The 17,684-nt window shown below is 40.5% G+C and overlaps 1 long non-coding RNA gene across 1 annotated transcript; it reads left to right on the forward strand.

Annotated features, from left to right (window-relative positions):
• Positions 1-2,033: 2,033 nt before the first annotated feature.
• On the forward strand, positions 2,034-5,684 carry LOC125637534 (uncharacterized). The gene is made up of 2 exons (XR_007356986.1): positions 2,034-2,160; positions 5,447-5,684. It is a non-coding gene; the product is annotated as an uncharacterized LOC125637534 (long non-coding RNA).
• Positions 5,685-17,684: the final 12,000 nt, after the last annotated feature.

The raw sequence follows: 17,684 nt of genomic DNA on the forward strand, positions 1-17,684 counted from the left end.
TTCATGTAATCAAAATTTCTGTAAAACTCTGTTACGCTGAAAGATCTCCAGAAAGAAGTTTAGAAATTGTCAGACGAAATCTCCTTTTTCTTAGTACTCAAAGCTGAGAAAATATTTGGTTGCAACCACCCCTAAAAAAAGCTTTTGCTTGTTTGTTTGGTCTAAGCCCCTAGTCTTTAATATTGGTCTGAAACAAGGTTTTCTAGATTTTTGCCGCTTTGCTGTATCCAGACAAACTGCATGGGTCAAAATATGTCTTCAGATTAGTGTTGCCAACTGTCTAATCACACAAACCCAAGCACCCTTGCTCCGCCCCCTGCCCTGCCCCTTTCCTGAGGCCCTTCCCAGCCCTGGCACCTTCTCTGAGGCCACACCCTGCACACTCCATCCCCCCTCCCTCTGTTGCTTGCTTTTCCCCACCCTCACTCACTGTAACTGGGCTGGGGCATGGGGTTAGGGTGTAGGAGGGGGTGCAGGATGCAAGCTATGGGACGGAATTTGGTTGCTGGAGGGGGCTCAGGGCTGGGGCAGGGGGTTGTGGTGCAGGAAGGGGTGCAGGGTTTGGGCTCTGGGAGGGGGTTCAGGGCTGGGGCAGAGGATTGGGGTGCTGGTGGGGGTGAGGGGTGTGGGCTCTGGGACAGACTTTGGGTGCAGGAGGGGGCTCCAGGATTGGGGTTGGGGTTCAGGAGGTGGTGCGGGGTGCAGGCTCTGGCCAGGTGCTGCTTACCTCGGGTGGCTCCCAGGTGGCGGAGCAGCAGGGCTAAGGCAGGGTCCCTGCTGCCTTTGCCCCATGCCGCCCCCAGAAGTGTCCAGCATGTCCCTGAAGCCCCTGAGGGAGGGCAGGGGGCTCCTTGCACTGCCTCTGCATGCAGGCACCACCTCCATAGCTCCCATTGCCCACAGTTCCTGGCCAATGGGAGCTGCGGAGTCAGTACTTGGAGTGAGAACAGTGTGCGGAGATCCCCTGCCCCTCCCCAGGCCACTTCTGGGAGTGGCGCAGGGCCAGGGTACGCAAGGAGTCTGCCTTAGACCGGCTGCACCACCGGACCTTTAGCAGCCTAAAATCTCCCAGTTTGGCTTCAGTAGCCTCCAGGAGATAGAGCCCGATTCTGGGAGACTCTGACGAAACCAGGAGGGTTGGCAACCCTATTTCCGATATACAGCAAATATTTCTCATAATTTCAATTCCAAATCGTATTTACATTATACTATGAGTTTAAAATGAAAAACACAGAGGAAAAGTTAACACAATATAGGGTGACTAAATAGCAAGTGTGAAAAATTGGGACGGGGGTCGGGGTTGCAGGTAATAGGCATCTACAGAAGACATATCCATGAATATTGGGACTGTACCTATAAAACTGGGACATCTGGTCACCCTAACACAATACAGTAAAAGCTTTGTTGAGGGAATAGGGGGTGCCGGTAAGTCAAAAGTCTGGTTAATGAAGAGGGAGGGAGTTTGGGTGAGGGAGGGGGCTTGGGGCAGGGGGTTGGGGTTCAGTAGGGGTTTTGGGGTGCCAGATCCAGGTGGCACTCTCCTTGGGCAGCTCCCCACAAGAGGTGACATGTTTGGAGAGGCGCAGCCAGGTGGCTCTGTGCGCTACCTCCGCCCACAGGTGCCGCTCCCACAGCTCACATTGGCCGTGGTCCTCAGCCAATAGAAGCTGTGGAGCCAGTGGCCATTCCTCTACCTAGGAGCATGGACCATGGCCAATGGGAGCTGCAGGGGTGGTGCTGGCAGCGCCTCTCCAGACATGTCCCTACTTTCAGAGAGCTGCCCGAGGTGAGCGCCACCCGGATCTGGCACTGCAAAACCCCTCCCATGCCCAAACCCCCTCTCCCAAGCCTGCTCCTGCACCCAAACTCCTTCCCAGAGTCCATGCCCCGCATCCCCTCCCAAAGTGCCAGTTTATAGAGCTTTCTGGTTTGTAAAGTGACGGATAACACAGCTTTTCCTGTACCTCTAAAATACTATAAAATGGCAGTAGATGTGACTGCGTAAGCCTTACTAATCAATCACATGTATGCAGCATTTGAGTTAAGAGTGCCACAGTCCTCTTAATTTGTGCATCTACTCTTCAGCAAATATTGTCCTGTGAGAATGGAGCTCATAATGCAGGAAGATGCTACACGCTACTTAGAAAATAATTCAGCAATGTGAGTGAAACTTATAGCATGATAAGATTCATTGGTGCTCCACAACTTGCCAACATATTTTTAATGAAATACCTGGATTAGGAAATGTGATTTACTGTTTTTTATATACACTTTGATAGAATATGGCTGTCTGACCTGAAAGTATCTTTTTTTTCCATCTTTGTTTCATATTCGATGTAGACAAGGGAGAATGTATTTAAGACTGTAACATATTAAGGCTTTATATTAAAAGTGTACATATTCAGAAATTTATTTTTCAATTCTTAATGATGTATTCTAAAATCCATAATGCAGACAAGAATATTGTATGTGTATATATACACATATATATAGCTTTCATATTGTTTTGCACCATTTGTATATTTGTGTTTTTGTATACACTGTCTGTATACAGAAATATATATATTACTCATCTTCTCTATTTATATGAATATATAAGTTATATATTCATATAAATAGAGAGAGTGAAGCTGAGTAATACTCTTATCTGGAATTGTAGATTTGAATCTGAAAAATACATGTGTCTGTGTACATACTTCTTCACACACAGAGAGACAGTGCGTAAATTCCACAATTTAATATAACATTCTCATAATAGTTTATGGTTTTGAATGCACCCTCTTTTGTCAATATCAAATTACATGAAAAATAAAATACAGTTTCATAAATAGATTAACAAAAACAATGGTATTTTGAGTTGAGGCTGTTGTAAACAGTTATAATTTAGCATATTCTGGTTTATCTTCTGGGTTATTTTAGGCCTATATATATCCTGAGATATTTCATTCACTGTCTGTATTTAGTATTTAGAAATTATTTATTTGAAGTATATGTAACATATATTAAATGAAATATGAAAGATAATTCTCAGAGTAAAGTCTGTATCACCCGTGAAAGCTGTCCCTTACACTTATTTGAATGAAGCACACGATTATTAAAAAATAGCATGTATTCAAAATGCAGCTCAAAACTGATTTGTGTGCAGAAGAGGGCTGTTTTTCCTCAAAAGTACATTCTTAAATAAGAGAGTGTTGGAAATAAAAGTCTAACAGCATCTTGAAGTGAAAGAACAGGAGCAGATGTCCTTTAGCTGTGTGCTTTATTGATTTATAAACACTCAGTCAGGCTACCTCATCTCTGCAGAGTAATTTAGATATGGGAAAATATCTGTGAAATATATTGATTGCATTATTGATTGAAAAGCCAATTGCTGTTGCACTCCTGTTTTACCATTTAAGTCCTGACACATTTTGACATATGAGCCAGCTGCGACTACTGCCTCGATTCTGCAATGAGATAATGTGAAAGCTGTCATAACCACTTCTGTGTCAGCCTCAAGAATTTACAGTGTAGTACTGCTGCTATTTAGCTTGTTCCTTAACAGCCTGAATAATTAGGATTTGTTAAAGCTTTTGCTGTTGCACATTTGCTTTATATATGTGCTTTTTTTATGTTTTCCCACACACCAGACTGATAACTTGTGAACAAAAGAAATGTGAAAACCAGGCTGTTATTATTCAAAGCTTATACACATGGGGATGATTGTTTCTGCTCAAATATTTTTCTCTTTCTCCATGAGGAATTTGGATTTTAGGACATTTCACTGGGGAATTCTCACTTGTTACCAGATCAGTTTACGCTCAGCAGCAATAAATCAAGAGAGGACAGGGGAAAAAAAACACTATCTCCTATTTACAGCTCCATTATTTATTTTGAAAATTTAAGCAGCGGAAAAAATATTGTAAGGAGATTAGATAGATAGATAGATAGATAGATAGATAGATAGAATTTACAAAAGCAATTACATGATAATCTTGATTTGAAACTAAAACAAAATTAATACAACAAAAGGCTTTCCTGAACCCTTGTGAATACCAGTAAATAAAAAGCTGCTTTAAAGTGCATATTTGAAGAAATAAGAAAAGAAAAAAGAAACTTGCTTCCACTTTTTACTGAATTATACTTTAAATATGTTGATTCCTACTCTTATTCATTCAAATATAATGCATCTAGTTAGCTACTGTAAATCATTTTTATGTATATAGTCAATATGGGGTTTTTTTCAAATAATGTTTATTAAATATATAATTCTTATGACATTCATTGCCCTTCTTCTACTGTTCATATTGTGATGCTTTGACTAGTTCTAGATCTTACAGTAACCTCCATGTGAGTCAGCACCTGTACCCATATTTAGCCTCATTTGACTTCAGTGCATCCGCTTAGGTGGACCTCATTGTTTTTTTCCAACTAATTTTGAAGCAGTAACTACATTTCAAGGTACAAATTGCCCTTGTTAGCTGAGTTAGTCACTTTTTAAGTTGTGAACCTATTCAGTTTACAAACGTTTTGCCAACAAGACATGCCAGGATTTCCTTTCTGATGCAAAAAACAACATTTGAGGCAAGGAAAAGCATATCTGAGGATTAAGATGTGAGATGAGCCTTTTAGATGTGTCACCAACAGGGCAAATCCTGGAAAAAGTTGTATTTGTTGGCTTCATATTTTAGAACAATGATCCCACAATCTCATCCATCGGTGCTGATAGGCTGTTTGGACCAGCACAGGGATAGCTATAGCTGGGTTTCTGACTGGCTTAAAAATGGCCACTCCCCCTTGCTGCCTGGGTGCCCCCTCCTAATCTGGGTTGACCATCTTGGTGCCCTAAAGAGCACTGGTCTACCCATTCTTCACTGGAAGTAGTTGGTGGCCACAGTGGCTGGATCTCCAGGTAGGCTGTGGGTCTGGCCAAATCACTTCTTGAGCTTGGAAATAAATTTTCCCATAGACCAAAACTATTCAATGTCCTATGGGCTTTTTTTCCCTTCCTTACAGCACCCTGGAGGCTTGGTTCAGTCAAGAAGGAAAATACTAATAATGTTCTGCAATGTTGGCTGGTGTTCAGTGTCAATTATGATGGATGGCAGCAAGCAGGGGATTCAAGTGGCTGCTGGCTAGTCTTTGGATTGCTTGGAGGGCCTGGTGGTTTGTGAGTCTTTTGGTCTTGTGCAGCTGAAGGCACCCTTTATCCAGACTCTCTCTCCCACACATAAGGGAAGGGTGGTGGGAATTCAACTGCTGGACTGAATGCTATGAGACGTTAGATCTGAATTATAATATATTGACTCCCATATGTTAAAAGGTCTGAAATAATATGAAATGTGGTATCTTCCTATACAGTGTGTGTGTGTGTGTGTGTGTGTGTGTGTGTGTGTGTGTGTGTGAATGGAGTGTGGAACAAGTCCTCGAGTATTTTGACATTTAATATAATTTTGTGTATTTTCAGGGCATCTTCTTTGTGTGTAAATTCCATGTCACTTTGGACAAATCTTTGACAGCATATCAAGAAAGAAACAGACCAACTAAGAAGAAATGACCATTTTCCAGTCATTTTATATAGCTTTATGTAAAACAATGTTTTGGCAGATATCAGTGCTCTTATGATTGATGTCCACCCTTGTGTATGGGACAAATGGGTTCTGATTAGAGCTGGCAAGAAAACAAGAACTCCGTTTCACAAACAATTTTGAAGTTTCGTCATTTGTTTCAGTTCTGATACAGAACTAAACCAAGACCTTTCGAATTTTTTCAGAAAAATGAGAGAGCTGTCTACTTTAGAATAGCCAATAACCTAGAGCTTATAACATTCAGCTGGGATGTGGAGACCTAAGATCAAGTCCCTGTCTGCCTGATTCAGAATATTGACTGGAATCTGGGATTTCCCCCATCACAGCTGAGTGTCGCAACCACTGGGGTAGACAGTCCATCTTTCCTGTTGTAGCAGTTTGACTTTGTATAAATAATTAAATATTCATTGGGCAGGAGACAGAATCATAGAATATCAGGGTTAGAAGGGACCTCAGGAGGTCATCTAGTCCAACCCCCTGCTCAAAGCAGGACCAATCCCCAATTTTTGCCCCAGATCCCTAAATGACCCCCTGTAGGATTGAACTCACAACCCTGGGTTTAGGAGGCCACTGAGCTATCCTTCCCCCCCCCCGCATAGAATCACTGACTCTATAGCATACATTTGGGATGTAGGAGAGTTCAAGTTCCTGATCTAAATCAAGCTGACTAAGGACTTGAAGCCAGTTCTGCCACACATTCCTGCCCCAGTGCCCTAACAACTGGGCTACTTAGGGCTGACGCTTGCTTTCTCAGTTTCACCAGAAATTCCATCCTGGACCCATGAAAGTTCCATCTCAACATCCATTTGCATGAAAAGTTTTGCTTTCAATGAAGCAACATTTTCCGGTGAAAAATAGTTTGGCTAAAAGTTATCAAGCAGCTCCAGTACGAACACATTTTGATCTTCTAGTCTTCTTAGTACAGCCATCCAATATTGAATTATTACTGATTAAGGGATACATGAGCCCTGAGTTCCACAGTAGCACAGGTGAATAAGGAAGAGTAAGCACACACACCTCCTTTGAGCCCTGCAAGGCCTAGCTGGATCTTGGGTCTAGGGACGAAGATATAAGTGTTCACTGCATGTACACAACAGCTTGCACCTCTCAGAGATGGAAAGTGGTGGATGGGAAGTGGGTGCGGAAGATTGGGAATGGGGGAAGCCTTGAAATAAACTTCCCAACATACTGACTAGCACAGCTGTGCTGGTGCAGGGGTTGTTGTAATTTGCTGCTGGTATAGGCCCGAAGCAAACTACTACGCACACTTCCAACTCTTCCCCCCCCCCCCCCCCGCCCCCACAACAATGAGGATGAGAGAAGCGAGGAGTGAATTATGCTTCAGAGGCTTATCTGTGGTGGCACAGTTTACACAAAAGTTTTTGTTCAGGACTGTGCCTTATAGGCACAAGCTAGTCCTAGGAGATTGAGTGTAATCTAAATGATAACAGTCACATACTGTGGGATTGATTCTCAATTCTATTGGACCAGTTTTTATGCTGCCTTAACTCCACTGACTTCAGTGTGGCTATTCTGGCATAATATTGATGTCATGGAATTGAGAATCAGGCCCAGGGTACTGAAGTGGCAGGGGAGATATGGTACTTGCTGCCACTACAGAATTAAGTGGCTCGGGACAGGGGATTTTTGGTGTTTTCTAAAAGGTGGGCTGATATGCTTTAAAAGAAGTACATACAAAAATGTATTGAATCCTGAATTAGTAATGGAATATGTTATACAGACATTTACAGATAAAACTAAAGAATTCTTACTTTCCTCACCTGCAAAATCAGGGTTTTTGGTTAATTAAATTACTAAAATGGAATACTGCCTTCTGCACTGATTTAGGGGCCCTATCTGTATTTCAGTTGCCTCTGCAGCTACGGAGCTCATAGAAGCTCAGTGAGAAATTCCTTCTCTTAGTGTGCATATATTGTGCTCAAAAGCCACATACCTGAATTTGGCATTGGAAAGCAACCCAAACCAGCACCTCCCACTGCCATGTCCTTCTCCCATGCATAGGCGCCAACTCCATGGGTGCTCTGGGGCTGGAGCACCCACCGGAAAAATTGGTGCACAGCTCTCCGCCCTGCCCCAACTCACCTCCGCCTCCCTCCCCTGATTGTGCCATGTGCCTGCTTTTTCCCCCTGGCTCCCAGCACTTGCTGCCGCGAAACAGCTGTTTCAGACAGCAAGCCTGGGAGGGAGGGGGGAGGAGGGGGAACACGGCGCACTCAGGGGAGGAGGCAGGGCTGTGGCGGGGATTTGGGGAGGGGTCCAGTAGGGACATGGAGGGGGTGGAGTTGGGGCAGGGACTTTGAGGAAGGGATTGGAATGGGGATGGGGCAGGAACAGGGCAGGGGTGGAGTCAGGGTGGGGCTGGGGGGTCGCGTGAGCACCCTCCGGCGCCATGAGAAGTTGGTGCCTATGCTTCCATTTGTTAATGCAGTTAAGTTCTTCATTAGATATGGGGAAATATTTAAAGACAATGCAACATAATGATACCTCATCCAGAAAAATGACTGATGGGAGGACTCGATAAGAGCTGGAGGACATTGCAGACCACAATAGTGATAGTAATCTATGGCAGAAGCTGCTGTCTCTGAATTTCTTTTCCCCATAGTTGGGGTGGAAGAAGTCTCCACTCCATCCCATTCTCAGATATGCAGCTCTTTGGTAAAGGTAGTGTAATAAAACCCCAGAAGCTTAGTGCTAAGGTAGTATCAGGCTGGCCAGGGAATGACAGAAGCCCAGCCTCTTTAGGGCTTTTAAAATTAGACTGGTCAAAATACAAAAAGAAAATATGGTTATGAGCTCATATTATGGATTGAGTTTCCCGTTGAAAATGATGGGTGAATGATCCCTTCTCTTAAGATAGTTGTAAAAGATGGCTAAGAGGGCCACACCTAAAAGAAGTATGGAGTCAGCCCAGAAACTAGCACCAGGCGGGCAGCGGGTTCCACTGGGCAGTGTTCTGACCAGGGAAACTGGTGTGTCTGTGAGTGTGGAAAATGTCTAAAGGGCAGGGGCACAGACAAGAAACCAAGGCCATGTCCACACTAGAGACCTTACAGCAGCACAGCTGTACCACTGCAGCTGTGCCACTGTAAGATCTCCTGTGTAGCCACTCTATGCCAGCGGGAGAGAGCTCTCTCATCAACATAATTAAACCACCCCCAACAAGTGGCAGTAGCTATGTCGGCAGGAGAGCCTTTCCCGCTGGCATAGCGCTATCCACATCGGTGCTTCTGCCAGTGTAATTTATGACACTCGGAGCGGGGGGGTTACTTTTCCACACTACTGAAAGGCAAGTAACACTGACAAAAGTGCTAGTGTAGACATAGCTTAAGAGAGAATCAAAGGCAGGCAGAAAGCTAAGAAGCTGCCTGTAACCACAGTGTGACCCTGGAGAAGCCTAGATGAAGGTCATGGCTCAGGTGCTGCTAAAGAGGCTTGGGGATGTAAGCAAAGAAGTTATCCCCTGTTATTGATGGTGGGGTTTTTGTTTGTTTTGTTTTGTTCCTGCTGCATTTGGAGAAGCAGGACTTTGTGCGTTTCTTGTAAATAAACAGAAGTATGTCAAAGAAAACACCAGAGTCCACCATTAATAACATACTTAGGGATTTGAAAATTGAGGCTTTGGCCAGTTTGCTAACCAAGATGAGCTGCAACAAGGATTAATAGAGGTAAAAAAATTCAGCTGGAGAAAGAGATCATAGTGGAAGACGGAATCCTGGATATGGAATTGGCCCAGGAGACTTGGATAAGACTGCACACTTTCAACAGTTATCTATCCCCGTTATCTATCCCAGTTCAGATACTGCAAAAGATCCACTATCTTTGAGGCAAAAACACCCTCAGAGGCTTATTTGGCTCAATTCAATGTCATAGCTCAAATGAATGGTTCTGGGTGGGAGATCAAAATGAAAGTCACAAACCCACATGATTCAGGTATACTCCCTCCCTGTAGTCCAGGGATCGGCAACCTTTGGCAAGTGGCCCATCAGGGAAATCCTCTGGTGGGCTGGGACAGTTTGTTTACCTGCAGCGTCTGCAGGTTCAGCAGATCACAGCTCCCACTGGTCGCGGTTTGCCGTTCCAGGCCAATGGGGGCTGCGGGAAGTTGCGCGGGCCAAGGGATGCAGGAATTACTAGGTGAAATTATATGGCCTGAGTTATGCAGGAGTTAGACAACATGATCAAATTAGTCATTTCCAGCTTCAAGGTCTATGAATCTACAAATGCTTTATATGAAATGGGGCACTATTTGACACAGCATGGGTAAAAAGTTCCCAAAACCTGTTCCCAGGACCCTGACACAGTGACAGTTAAACAAGTTAGAGAAGAATCTAACCATACCCCTCACAACTAGGACATGAAGACACACATCATTAAATCTTAACTTTCTAAGAAAGATGGACTTTGGTATATTGGAAACTGGTTAAAAATGGCAAGCAATCACTTTAAGTGTAAGGGATTTCCTGCTTGTAGGGTATGAGGTTCTGAGGAAAGCCCTTTGATTTGGATGAGTATTGTCTGAGTCTGTCAGCAGCCAGACAGTCTGTAAAGAACCAGCTTAAAGTAAGGTGAAGTGAGTTGTGCCTTACTGCCTTAGGAAGCAGTCTGGGCTCTTGTGTGCTGTTGTTCTGAATTCAAAGCAATATTTTAGTATTACATTGCAACCTTCCAGCAAGGTTTTATCTAATTTCTTCATGTGTGGCCCAGAAAAGGGCTAATTAACACACAAAAGAAGATTAAAATTCTCTAAAATTCCCTAATGAAGCTTGTCTGTAGCAGTAACTCTCCCTAAACTCTTACTAATCCCTTGGGGCTTGAGAACCCCAGGGAACAGGAACAATACTTATGTGATGTTTGTGACCAATCATAGCTAATCGATAGAACTCATATTTTGAAATTCTTAGGACTGGTCTACACTAGAAAATTAGGTTGGTTTAACTACGTCAGTCAAGAGTGTGAAAAATCCACACTTCTGAGTGGTATGGTTAAGATGACCTACGTCCCTGTGTGGACAATGCTAGACGAATGGAAGAACTCTTCTATCAACCTTGTTACCACCTCTTAGGAAGGTGAATTACCTACGCTAATGAGAGACTCCCTCCTGTCGGCATAGATAATGTCTACACTGTGGCATTTTAAGGGTAGACAGGACCAAAGATAATTAAATTTCACGAAATCATGGCTGTTCCACAAGCAGAAAAGGAGACTAAAAATTGCTGAAGACCTTATTTGTACATCTTTATGTTTGAATTGACACAAGCATGCTTTTAGAGAGTATGCAGCTAACGCAGGAAACATCTTTCTCGTAGGACATAACAAAGAAGTGCCTTTATTAAAGCTCCCTTGACATTTTTTGTAAGAAAAGTGGTGTTAGCCTGGCTGGCTAGACAAATTCCCACTCAGATCATTACACTCTGACCAACTTAATGTCTCCTGCAATTTCAACTGAATACAGCACTCAGTCATCACTTCCTGTCTTGAATGTTGTGTAAGTCATGCTGTAAGCTGCTAAACAGTTGGCATGTTTTGCTCCCAAAGATAATTCAGTGTTGCATGAAGTGATCTGTGACTAAATTTTGTCAGATATATCAGTTAGGAAAGCAATATAGGTTTCTTAAGATAAAATAACAACTTTAAATACAAAATATTCTTTTCACTTACTCATTTCAGCTGTCGTTTGCATTTTTTTCAAACTACATCGTGTCTTGGGCTGGGTGTCACCCTGTATTTGCTGCCGCCCAAGTTAATACTGGAGTACAACATGTCTTCAGGATGAGCAAGTTTATTCAGTATGTGGTGTTAGCTTTTCCTTTTTCTAGAACATTTCTGGGAACAGCCAGATCCTTCCAATGACACATCTGAAGGTCTTTCCAAATGGTGCCATAAATAAGAGATAGCGATAACAGTACTTCCCGCATAGAGAAGATGCTGGAATTGTCTAACTAAAGGGAGAGGTTGAATAATCCAGGTAATCAGTACCTGTGAAAACTTAAGTGCAAATTACCTATAAAATTGGAAGCCACAATTTAAATGGAAAGTACACTCTGTGTATTGCATCTGTTTTTAATAAATACTGAAGTCAGGTTATGCTGTCATATATGCCTAGGCTCCATTGATTGTAATGGGGATAGAATGTGTAATCTATGGTAGAATTAGCCCTGCATTGGTATGAGGAACTCCCATTCACATCAACAGGAATTGTACATATATAGAACAAAGACAACATATGATCCTATACTTTTTTCTTTTAAAAGGGATTCCTCTTTTTACGCCAGCTTATGCCAGTGACCAACTGAAAGCAACCAATGCACAACAAGTTTTAATTTATACATCATTGAATGGACTCCTAATTATAAATATAACCCGTGTGTTTCTTTGTTATGAAAATGGAATACTTATGAATTCATTAGATGTATTCATTTGGATATGAGTCAATTTATTGTCATTTATAATGCAATCTTCCAAAGAAAATTCTCTCAAATGCTTTCAGTTACCTTAGGAGGTTTAGATTGTTGTGCAATGCAATTGGTAAGTCATGAAAGACTTGTTTTCATCCAATTTACTCAAATAACATTTAAGAGATTGATTTACTAAGATTCAGAGTTATTCCTAACAGAAAACCTGAGCTGATGAATTTTTCACAAACACAGAAAAATGGTCTATGGAATAGATATAAATATGTATCGTAAACATGCATTTGCAGCTCACTTATATCTCTATTTACAGAATGATGTAAGCATATGTCCATACGAATATACTTACAGTATGTTGATTATATAATATCATTCCCTGGATGCTTAAAGCTCAGCAAATGGTTTCTAGGTTACAGACAACATTCAGAACAATACAAAAATATTGCGAATTATTCTTGAAATCTTTCCAACTAACTTGTATTCTCCCATGACATAGTTTCAGAAAATGGCCCTCGTTTGCTTACTTTAGATGAGTTTTGCTTTTACAGAATCTAATATTTTAATGTAGGGCTGATGAAAATTTTAAAAGATTTCATATTTATGAAATTTAAGTCAAGATAAAAAATATAACTGAAAGTCATCAAAGACCTGACCTATTTATATAATAGATGCTTCATTCTAAGGAAGAATTATGAAGCTCTTTATATGAAAATTTTAGCTTGGAAAATGGATTAACTTTGCACAATTTACTTTGTCAATTTCCCAAAGAAAATGTGTTTATTATTTAAAAAATAGAAGATAAATAAAATATAATATATCTTATATTCTGTGTTTTCCTGAACTCTTTCCTCTCACCTTTTTATCTAACATGATATAACTAAAATAATCTTCCTTCACCATCATTTAAAACCATGACTCCTTTAACAGAATAATAAAAATGTATCTTGAAGGGACCTCAAGAGGACAGCTAGTCCATTCCCCACGTTAAGGCTAGACCAAGTATACCTAGATCATCCCTGACAGGAGATTGTGTAACCTGTTACTAAAAACCTCCAGTAATGGGAAATCCACAACCTCCATTAGAAGTCTCTTCCAGTACTTAATTATCCTTATAGTTAGAAAGTTTTCCCTAATATCTAATTTAAATTGCTTAATCTATAGATTAAGGCATTTTTCCCCTTGTCCTACCTTCAATGGATATGGAGAACAATTGATTACCATCCTCTTTATAACAGCTCTTAACATATGGGAAGATTGTTATCAGATCCCCTCTCAGTCTTCTTTTCTCAAGACTAAGCATGCTCAATTTTTTAACCTTTCCCCATTGGTCAGGTTCTCTAAACCTTTTATCAATTTTGTTGGTCTCCTCCTTCATAATTTATCCACATCTTACTTAATGTCTGGTACTCAAAACTGGAAGTAATACTCCAGCTGAGGCCTCACCAGTGCTGAGTACAGCAGAACAATTACCTCCTGTGTCTTACATATGGCTCTCCAGTCAATACACTCCAGAATGATATTAGCCTCTTCTCCAACTGTGTCACACTCTTGGCTCATGATCCACTATACATCCTACATCTTTCAGCAGCATTACTGCCTAGCCATTTGTCATAAATATAAAGGGAAGGGTAAACCTCTTTAAAATCCCTCCTGGCCAGAGGAAAAATCCTCTCACCTGTAAAGGGTTAAGAAGCTAAAGGTAACCTTGCTGGCACCTGACCAAAATGATCAATGAGGAGACAAGATACTTTCAAAGGCTAACCAATTTATTTGAGCATGAGCTTTATACAGACTAACACGGCTGTTACTCTGAAACCTTTCAAAAGCTGGGAGGAGGGAGAGAAACAAAGGGTCTCGGTCTGTCTATATGCTGCTTTGCTGGGGACAGAACAGGAATGGAGTCTTAGAACTTTTTTAAGTAATCTAGCTAGGTATGCATTAGATTATGATTTCTTTAAATGGCTGAGAAAAGAATTGTGCTGAATAGAATGACTATTTCTGTCTGTGTGTCTTTTTTGTAACTTAAGATTTTGCCTAGAGGGATTCTCTATGTTTTGAATCTAATTACCCTGTAAGGTATTTACCATCCTGATTTTACAGAGGTGATTTCTTTACTTCTTTTTACTTCTATTTCTATTAAAAGTCTTCTTGTAAGAAAACTGAATGCTTTTTCATTGTTCTCGGATCCAAGGGTTTGGGTCTGTGGTCACCTATGCAAATTGGTGAGGATTTTTACCAAACCTTTCCCGGGAAGTGGGGTGCAAGGGTTGGGAGGATTTTGGGGGGAAAGACGTGTCCAAACTACGTTTCCCAGTAAACCCAGTTAAAGTTTGGTGGTGGCAGTGGATATTCCAAGGACAAAGGATAAAATTAATTTGTACCTTGGGGAAGTTTTAACCTAAGCTGGTAAAAGTAAGCTTAGGAGGTTTTCATGCAGGTCCCCACATCTGTACCCTAGAGTTCAGAGTGGGGGAGGAAGCTTGACACCATTTATTCCCCATTTTGTATTTGTGCATTTGATTTTTTCTTCCTAAATATAGTACTTTGCACTTGTTTTTACTGAATTTCATCTTGTTGATTTCAGACCAATTCTCCAATTTATCAAGGTCATTTTGAATTTTAATCTTGTCCTCCAAAGTGCTAGCAAATCCATTATCCAAGATATTTATAAAAATATTGAATAGTACCAGACCCAGGATATTTCCCTGCAGGACTCCACTAGATATGTCCTCCCATTTTTCAGTGAACCACTGATAACTACTCTTTGAGTACAGTCTTTCAACAAATTGTACACCTACCTTTTAATAACTTTATCTATACCATATTTCCCTAGTTTCCCTATGAGAATGTCATGTGGGACTGTGTCAAAAGTCTTACTAAAATCAAGGTATAGCACATCTACTTCACCCCTCCCTTCCATCCACTAGGCAACTAACCTGGTCAAAGAAGGAAATTAGGTTGGGTTAGCATGACTTTTTCTTGACCAATCAAAGTTGGCTATTCATTATTCTTTAGGGGCTTACAAATTGATTGGTTTATAATTTGTTGCAGTATCATTCCACAAATTGAAGTTAGGCTCAGAAGTCTATAATTCCACAGGTCCTCTTCATTCCCTTTTTCAAAATAGATACTATGTTTGCTCTTCCCCAGTCTTCCTGTCCTCCACGAGTTCCCTTCCCTTCTGTCTCTCTCTAAATCAAGATTGAATGCCTCTTCATCACTTTCAAGACACCACCTCCAGTTCAATTTTTTTCTGCCTACCTGTTCCCACTCTTGCATCCTATGCTCTTGTCTACCCTTCTCGACTGCTTGTTCTCATTTGAGATGCCAGATCCTCTTAATTGCCAGTGAATTCAGTGACAATTAAGAGGCCTCAACTCATTTTGCGGGGCAGCATTGTGAAAAAGCAACTATAATGACTTTGGACAATAAGACCATAAATATTTGAACCTAATCCTTTCATTTGAAAACACATCTCTTGAAAAGTAGTATGCTTTCAAAGTAAAGCAGACTTGACCAGCTTCCACAGAAGATCATTTTTAAGTGACAGCGACAGATAACTTAACTGGGGGATTCAATATATCCTATAGGACATTAATTACTGAACATCACATACAGCCATCATGATCTGTGCAGAAAGCGACTGTTAGTGTTAATAATTAGAGAGATTCATTTTTCTAAATTGAGGTGTGCACATTTGGATGTCCAGGAATAGAGATATTTTATTAAAGGGACAAGAGAAAATGATCCTTTCTCTCCTTGTTATAGGCTTTCCCTTTTCAATTGAAAAACACACTGACTGATATTTTTATGGTACCTTTAGAGGTATTCTTTACTGAGCTTTCCAGGTACACTTTATAAACTTCATATAAATATTATGTAAGGTAGCTTAATGAAGGACGGATTATAAGGAAGAGTAATATACACTTTAATAAATCATGCATCCTTGTGCTATTTAAATGTTTCTTCAAGGTTGATTGAAACTTTAACCTCAGTCTCAATAAAGAAGAAAAGCTTCAAATTTTCCAGACCTTGAATTTTTACAACAGTATGTTGAATTATGCAGTGATCAGTCAATTATTCATCTCTCCCAGATCGAGATGGCTGTGCTTTGAAAAGCATGCAAAAATGGGGCTACAGAATGTGATGCTGTGTCAACACATTTCACTCAGGATTGCTTACAAGACAATTTTTTGTTTCAACATTGATTCTAGTTTTCTTGATGTTTGCTTCTAATAAGGTACCTGTTACAAATCAATTTTAGTTTGCATTCTTTAGTTTCTGATTCTGGATGATACAATGTAGAAATGACATTGCTCTGTTTTTCATAGATTTCTACAACTATTTGAGAGATAGAGACCCTTTTGTATTTCAAGGGAATCTTAACAAAAAACTCTTTGGGAACAGTAGTTGACAGCTGATGGAACAAGTGAGATCTGAAGAACTAGCTTAACTGAGAATACCAAACATAAAATAACAAAGTAATGAAATTAATTCTAAAGCTTAAGAGAGCTACATTTCTAACACAAATAAGAGACAGGAAGAACAGGAGAGAAACAATAAGAAATATTAAAATAATGTTAGCATGATTCCTCCTGCCTTGCACTTTATATAATCATTTACCTCTTTCCAAAGTGGGTATACTTCACTAAGAAATCAGAGTAGACACTAGTAAAAATCTTGATTCTCTTCTTCAAATGCCCCTGAAAGCCCACTTTTTAGTGCTTTGCTTTCCTCCACTGACTTCCACTCATGTACTACCTACTCCTTCCTTCTTTCTCTAACTCAGTCTCTGCTTTAGAATATCAGTAACTGAAGATTCACCTGCAATGAAATATGACTCACCTTTTCTTTAATTACTTTACTTGTAGGCCCTCCCTGCTCTACCCACTTTCTTATCTGTTATCTTTATTATCTATATTTATTTAGTTTAGGCTCTAATCTTGCAAACACTTTTGAAGTAGTGTAAAGTTAAGAACTTGAGTCATTCCAGTGAAGTCAGTGGGACTACTCACATGGTCAAAGTTAAGTAAGAACATAAAGACTAGATCCTCAGGTAATGTAAATTGTCATAGCTACAATGAAGTCTATTTATTCATTTGAGGATTGGGGCCTTAGATTGTAAATTCTAGATAGTAATGCATAGACTATATCTTTTTCTCATCATTTTAAGTTACTTTGCAAATTATGGCACTATAGATATGATATTTAACAATAACAGTAATACTTAACATTGCCTACTGACTCAGTCACTGTTTATTTGAGATTTCTTTTTCAAAGCATAAAAAGCTAAAGTGATTGGGGAATGAAATTTCTAACTTCCGTTCACTAAATGTAAGCATCAAAAGAGCTATCTAAGCTAAGAGATCTCCACAACATTTCTACCTACTTCAAATAGGAGCTTCAGTTTCACAAATCCTTTCTGTATGTCGAAGTCCCATTAAGACATTAAGCAGTAAGCTTCTTGCTCGGTGACCCACTGCTTCAGTTTCTGTCACCGCTTAGCCCATCCAACAAGGTTTGGTTTCCTTTTGGGGTCACATGAACTGTACTACTCTAGTACTTTGTTTAACAGGTCCTTGTGCTGTCTAATGGACTAAGAGAATTATAATTATTGTTGGATGCATAGGAGAGTAAGCTGCATGACACACACTGTTAGTTTGATACCCGCTCTGATGACAGTTTA

This window comes from Caretta caretta, chromosome 1 (genome assembly GCF_965140235.1).
Source record: "Caretta caretta isolate rCarCar2 chromosome 1, rCarCar1.hap1, whole genome shotgun sequence".
In the NCBI taxonomy this organism is placed as follows: Eukaryota; Metazoa; Chordata; order Testudines; family Cheloniidae; genus Caretta; species Caretta caretta.